At 39.5% G+C, this 6,000-nt stretch overlaps 1 long non-coding RNA gene across 1 annotated transcript in view; it reads left to right on the top strand.

Moving 5' to 3' along the window:
- The first annotated feature begins 881 nt into the window (after nt 1-881).
- LOC118656426 overlaps nt 882-6,000 on the top strand; it is a 33,567-nt gene continuing 28,448 nt past the window's right edge. Inside the window, exon 1 of the long non-coding RNA XR_004967609.1 lies at nt 882-3,394. This is a non-coding gene — a long non-coding RNA (uncharacterized LOC118656426). The remainder of the gene's footprint in view (nt 3,395-6,000) is intronic.

Here is a 6,000-nt window from a genome sequence, read left to right as displayed (position 1 = left end):
CTACTAGTCTTTTTTATGGGGATACATAAAAGATAAAGTTTAAGGTACAAAAATGGCAAGTTGACGAACAAAATTATTCTTGACGTTTACGATTCCATTGCTTGGCATTATCAGCAGTGCCTGGATCAGGACAGTCATCAGTTTGAAAACAGGCATTAACTAAAAAATTACTCATTTCTGTAGATTCTTTTTAATTTTGAAAATGAACTGTATGTTAATAAACACTGTCTTTATAATCATTCAAAATGTGTATACATTTTTTGGAGAACATATGTATACATATATAGTGCAATCCAAATCCTGTGTGTGTAAAGTATTACAGAAAAAGTTTTTCAGATAGTTGTTACAATGGTAAGACTTTATCAAGACTATTGCAATGGGGGTTTTGCAATAGGGCAGAGAGCTTAGGTTCAACTCTGAATACAAGGACAAGTGGGGATTTATAGCTAGTGAGCAGAGGGAGGGGATCCAGTGGATGGAAAATTAAGGAGACACCAGGGTAAGGGGATTCTTGCTAAAAGTAGGTCAAGGATTTTTACATCGAAGGAGGGGGTTGAAGAACTTGATCAGATTTCAAGGGTGGGGGCACTCTTGCTAAGTTTGGCTATATGGGCATGGTGAGGACAGGATGGCCACAGAAGGCCAAGGTCAAGGTGGAGTCAAGAAGAGGGCTCAGAGGAGCCTGACTGAAGTTTGGTCCAGGAGGGAGTCTTGGTCAGAACGTACACCTTGCGCACTCAGAAAATGTGCCCGTGTTCACCTCCTGTTTTGTCTCCACAGCAGTGCCCCCACCCTACTACCCTCCCCCCCCCCCCATATTTTTGGAATTGTTCTCAAGGTTATAGCAGGAGCAGCTATGTTTTCATTGACCCAGGAGAAGATTTTCCATCTAAGCTGGCCAATCAGCCTCTCTGGAATTTGGACTTGGAACTGACAGTGCAGCTTTAGACTGACTGTTAACTTGAACCAAGGAGTCGGGAAACTTGAAAGATGTTGTTAGTGACTATTTTAGGCATTATGGAAAAACCAATTTGCAGGAAGACAGAGGATTAAGGCGGTTGTGCAGTTGTGAGAGTGGGGCAAAGAGAGAAAAAAAGAATAGATTTCTTAAGGTGATCCAGTCCCCAGTTCTATTACATTTCGGAGGCCCAGCTTAAATAATGATGATAGCTAATGTTTATTGAGCACTTGATGTGTGTCTGGTGTAATTATTACAGTGATCCTATAGACATTCTAGTTCTCATTTTACACATGAGGGGGAAAAGCAAACTTCTTAAAATCCTTAAGTGCAATTGTTACAGAGGCTGCCAAATCTCACCTCTCCCCCTACCCTCTTTCCCATCTCCTTTCTTTCCTATCCCCAACCTCCACCCACCCACCCCCACTCAAGGTCTTCCCCTTTAGGTCAATTTCCCACTTTTCTATGGAGAGCTTTTTCTCGGGCTTCTCTGTTTGGATAATGATTATATCAGTAAGGAATTGCAGTTGAATAACAGACTGGACCTCAGTAACTTAAAAACCTTGGATTTGGGCCCTGGCCGATTTGGCTCAGTGGATAGAGCATTGGCCTGTGACCTGAAAGGTCCCAGGTTCAATTCTGGTCAAGGGCACATGCCCGGGTTGTGAGCTCGATCCCCCGTCGGGGACTTGCAGGAGGCAGCCGATCTATGATTCTCTCTCATCATGGATGTTTCTATCTCTCTCTCCCTCTTCTTCTCTGAAATAAATAAAAATATGTTTTAAAAAACCCTGGGATTTGGGTTCAAGGATGTCAGACCAAAGGTTACTGTGAATTCCTGGCTTTTCTTTTGTGGCCTCCAGGGGCTGCTTTGCAGACACATCTTATTTACATTCCAGGCCAAAGACCAAGGAAGGACTGAGGGCTCCCTGGGGAGAAGCACATTGAACATTTTAAGGCAGGAAATTTGAGGGTCTGGAATATCTTGTTTTTGCCAGAAAATAATACTTTCAAAGACCCTTTTGTAACAAGCTAAGTTATGTCTAGTAATTGTTACAGTATTTTATGTGCGTTTTTCTGCCTTTTAAGGTGAGTGAAAGACTTATGAATAGGACATAATAATAAAAATTCCAAAGAAGATACAGGTAATTAAATTTGAAATCATTTTTTAAGTTATAATTTATTAAATTCATAAGGTTAAACTTTAGATTTAGTGTGTTTTAACTGTTTAGGAAGATTTTGTCTATAGAAATATTAGTTCTTTTTGGGTGTTTGAAGGGCTTGAGAAAATTAGATGTATTAAAATTAGATTACACTTTAAATTTTCCAAAATTTAATTTTTTAAATTTGATAAACATTTGAATAGACTTTATCAAATGTATAAATAGGCATAAAATAAAATAAAATATTAACAGAAAATTAATTCCATTTGTAAATAACAAGTTTAAAGGCTTAGAAACTAAGTTTTAAAATATACAATTTAAATATGTAAAACATAAGTTGAAACTCAACTTATTTATATCAATGCATAAAAGCTCTCTTTAGACATAAGGAAAACTCAGGAAACACTTGGGTGTATAGGTCAGTGTAGGTAAGTTATAGTTCTATGTTAACAAGCAACTCCAACAGCCTCAGTGGTAGACAGTGATAAATGGTTCTGACTCATGTCTCAGGTCTACTGTAGTCTAGTTCTTACTCATGTCATAGATCTGTTGTCTGTCTGCAGCTCTGCTCAGAGTTCTCTTCATTCTGAGAGCCAGGCTGATGCTGATAAAGTGCTGCAAAATAGCCCATTTCGGCTGAAGGATTATTTTGAACTGAAGGCAATTGAGAAGCAGATACAAGAAAAGTTCTGTGCCTTCTCCCTATTTGCCTAAAAGCAGAACATTCTTTTATAAAGGTGCGCTTCCTCCTCTCTTTACAGAAAGGACAAAAGTTAATCCCCAGAAGCAACTTTAAACCCTTATCAATGGAAAAGGCACTACCTTAAATCTGCATAACAAACCTTATTCTTGTTTACCACACTTTCCCTGGGTACTTCCCCATAATTGGCCTCCCCACAACTTTAGCAGAAGATATTTAAGCCTGAGTCCTGAACCACTCCTAAGAGTTATTCTTTTTCCCTGGATATCTCCCATGTGTACATGAGGTACACGTTAATTAACTTTTATTTGTTTTCTTTTTGTTATTATGTCTTTTATTATAGGGGTCTTGGCTAAGAGCTCAGAAAGGAAGAGAAAAATTATTTCTTCTCCCCTACAGCATATCAATACATTTTTGTTTGTTTTATTTTTCTCTTCTTAATCTCTTTTGTTGTATAGGTCCCAGCCTAGAACTTAGAAGGATGAAGGAAAATTATTTTTCTCTCCTACACTCATGGAAGAGAAAGAGAACATGGTGGAAACACATGGTGTCTCTTAGAACTTCTGCTTAAAGGTGGCATTCTTCACTTCTATTATCACTGCATTGATCAAAGCAACTCTCATGAACAATCTTTTTTAAAAAACTTATTCATTGATTTGAGAGAGAGAAACATCAATTGTTTTACCACTTATTTATGTGTTCATTGGTTGCTTATATGTGTCCTGACTGGAGATCAAACCTGCAACCTTAGTGTATCAGGACTATACTCTAACCAACTGAGCTACTCTGCCAGGGCCTCGTGGACAATCTTGAGGTCAACTCAGTGGGGTTACATAATCCTCCCACAAGGAGTTTGCCATAATCACATACCCAAGTCTGATGCAGTGAGGCAGGGAAGTATTATCTTCCCTCAGGCAGGGCAGCAATTATTTTGAATAATAATACACTCTATCATAATGGGAATTGAAATTTTTAAAAATTCTTGCAGTTTACTTTTTCCCTGTAATATATGTTGTCAATGTATCCTAATGTATAGACGTGATTATTTTATTCTTTGGGGAAATGTCTATAATGAATATATATTTCTTTTGTAGCTAGATTAAAATTTATAAATTTCATTTGGACAAAATAGGCAATGTATAAATAATTTGTGGCTTTTAATATAGGAAGGGTGAAATGTATAAAACAGGGTTTTAGAAAGATATAACTCACAACATTGAAGAAAAATAATATACTTTGGAGAGCTTGTATTTTACATATGTCTCTATTCAACCTGTCTGCTTTAAAAAAGGGTGGCTATGAAATGGAATGTGTTTGTTAAATAAATAAATAATAAATCAGTAAATGATGAATGTTGGTTAGTTGGTTGGGGAGAGCATAGTCTCCCAATAGCTTAGAGACAGCCTGTATTACAAGATGCATTCTTTTGTGGTTATCTGGCTGATGTCATGAAATCTGACTTTCGCCAGTAGGGAAGATTATGTTTCTCCTTGGCAGGAAACCTCATATTTAGTACATCTTGGATCTCATTGCATATTGTCACAGCAAAACCTCAGTGCTTAATTGACTCTTCATTTGCTTCTGGCTTTTAGTCAGTACTGTACTGATCTTACTAGCTTTTTGTAATCCAAATTGGATCTCTGCCTAGTTGTATTTTTCTGTCCCAATTCTTCTTGGTGGTCGAAATTAACTCATTTTTAGTTCGCCCCCAACCCCACCATTTTGGTTTTTCATTGTATTGAACTGAATTTTCAAAATGATGACCCTAAAGGATTCTTTTCTTCCTCTGAAAAAAAGGTATGGTGGAAGGAAATGAAGACTCTCTAAACAAGAACAATAAAGGCTACCTGAGCTTCTATGTGGCTGGGGAGTCAGCCACCTTCACTTGCACTTGGCAGACTCAAAGGCAGACAGGGGCGTGGAAAAGCTTGACAGTAGAAAAAAGGCAGACTTCATTCGACTCTGATTGGCTGCTGGTGGCACAGGGAAGTTCTAGGTGGGCTAACTAGCAGTGGGGCATTCCATGTTACTGATCGGAAGGCACTTCTAACTTTCTCCAGTCAGTCCTAAGTTGGAAGGAGGGACAAAAATTAGGGAAGCTGTGAGTTATTAATAATCAAGTCCTGGCCATTTTGGGTTGATTGCTACAAAGGTTATTATTTGGCTTCCTGGAATAGTTACTACAGGTTGTGGATCAGAGTTCTATTTTGATGTATAAGCAGGCCATTGTGCATTTGTATATTCCATAGTTCATAATGATACCTTTACTGGGAGCTTTTAAAAACTTAAACTCGCCTAGTTAAGGAAGGGGGGGGGGGCAGTTGGCCCTATGCAATTATCAGTAACTTTTCCTTTCTCTTGTTTGTGTCAGATATCATCGTCACCTTCATCGTTACTAACATTGGAGCACCTAACATATGCTAGGGACCAGGCCAGCCTATGTTACAAATGAGGTGGTTTCCCATCTGTGGTGGTTCAGCCAGTAAGTGACACAGTAGAACCGGGACGAAGGCAGGATAAGAGGAAGTTAGGGGGAAATCCTGACAAGTGGGATGAGTAACGGGGAGCTGACATCCTCTTACCAGAGCCTCCACTGCTGGGCAGGATCGAAGGGAAACAATTAGTGGTAGGAAATCCCTCCCAACCAGAAGGCAGAGTCAGAATTTGACACCACAAAGCTTGGAGACACCTCCCCCACCCCCACCCCTACCCCCTCCGCCCAAACACATAAAATTCCAAGAACTGGCCACGTGCACAACTCACTCTCCAGTTGGCCCGTGTCCCCTCTGCCACATACTTTTTGCTTCTTTCACAGTGGCACCTGTGCCTTGGCCTCTTTCTTTTTCTCTATTCCAGCAGTTCTCAACCTGTGGGTTGCGACCCCTTTGGCAGTCCAACGACCCTTTCACAGGGGTCGCCTAAGACCATCTGCATATCAGATATTTGCATTATGATTCATAACAGTAGCAACATTACAGCTATAAAGTAGCAACGAAAATAATTTTATGGTTGGGTCACAACATGAGAAACTGTATTTAAAGGGCCAGAAGGTTGAGAACCACTGCTCTATTCGAATAAAACTCGCTCTATTCTTATTCTGTTTCATCTTTGAAATCTGTCCTGGGCAAGTGAAGGGCCTGACTTAGGACTGACTGAGGTTGCCCAGCTAGGGAAAGGTC

Source organism: Myotis myotis, unplaced genomic scaffold (genome assembly GCF_014108235.1).
Source record: "Myotis myotis isolate mMyoMyo1 unplaced genomic scaffold, mMyoMyo1.p scaffold_m19_p_5, whole genome shotgun sequence".
Classification (NCBI taxonomy): domain Eukaryota; kingdom Metazoa; phylum Chordata; class Mammalia; order Chiroptera; family Vespertilionidae; genus Myotis; species Myotis myotis.
This window is presented reverse-complemented; position numbering and strand designations above follow the sequence as displayed.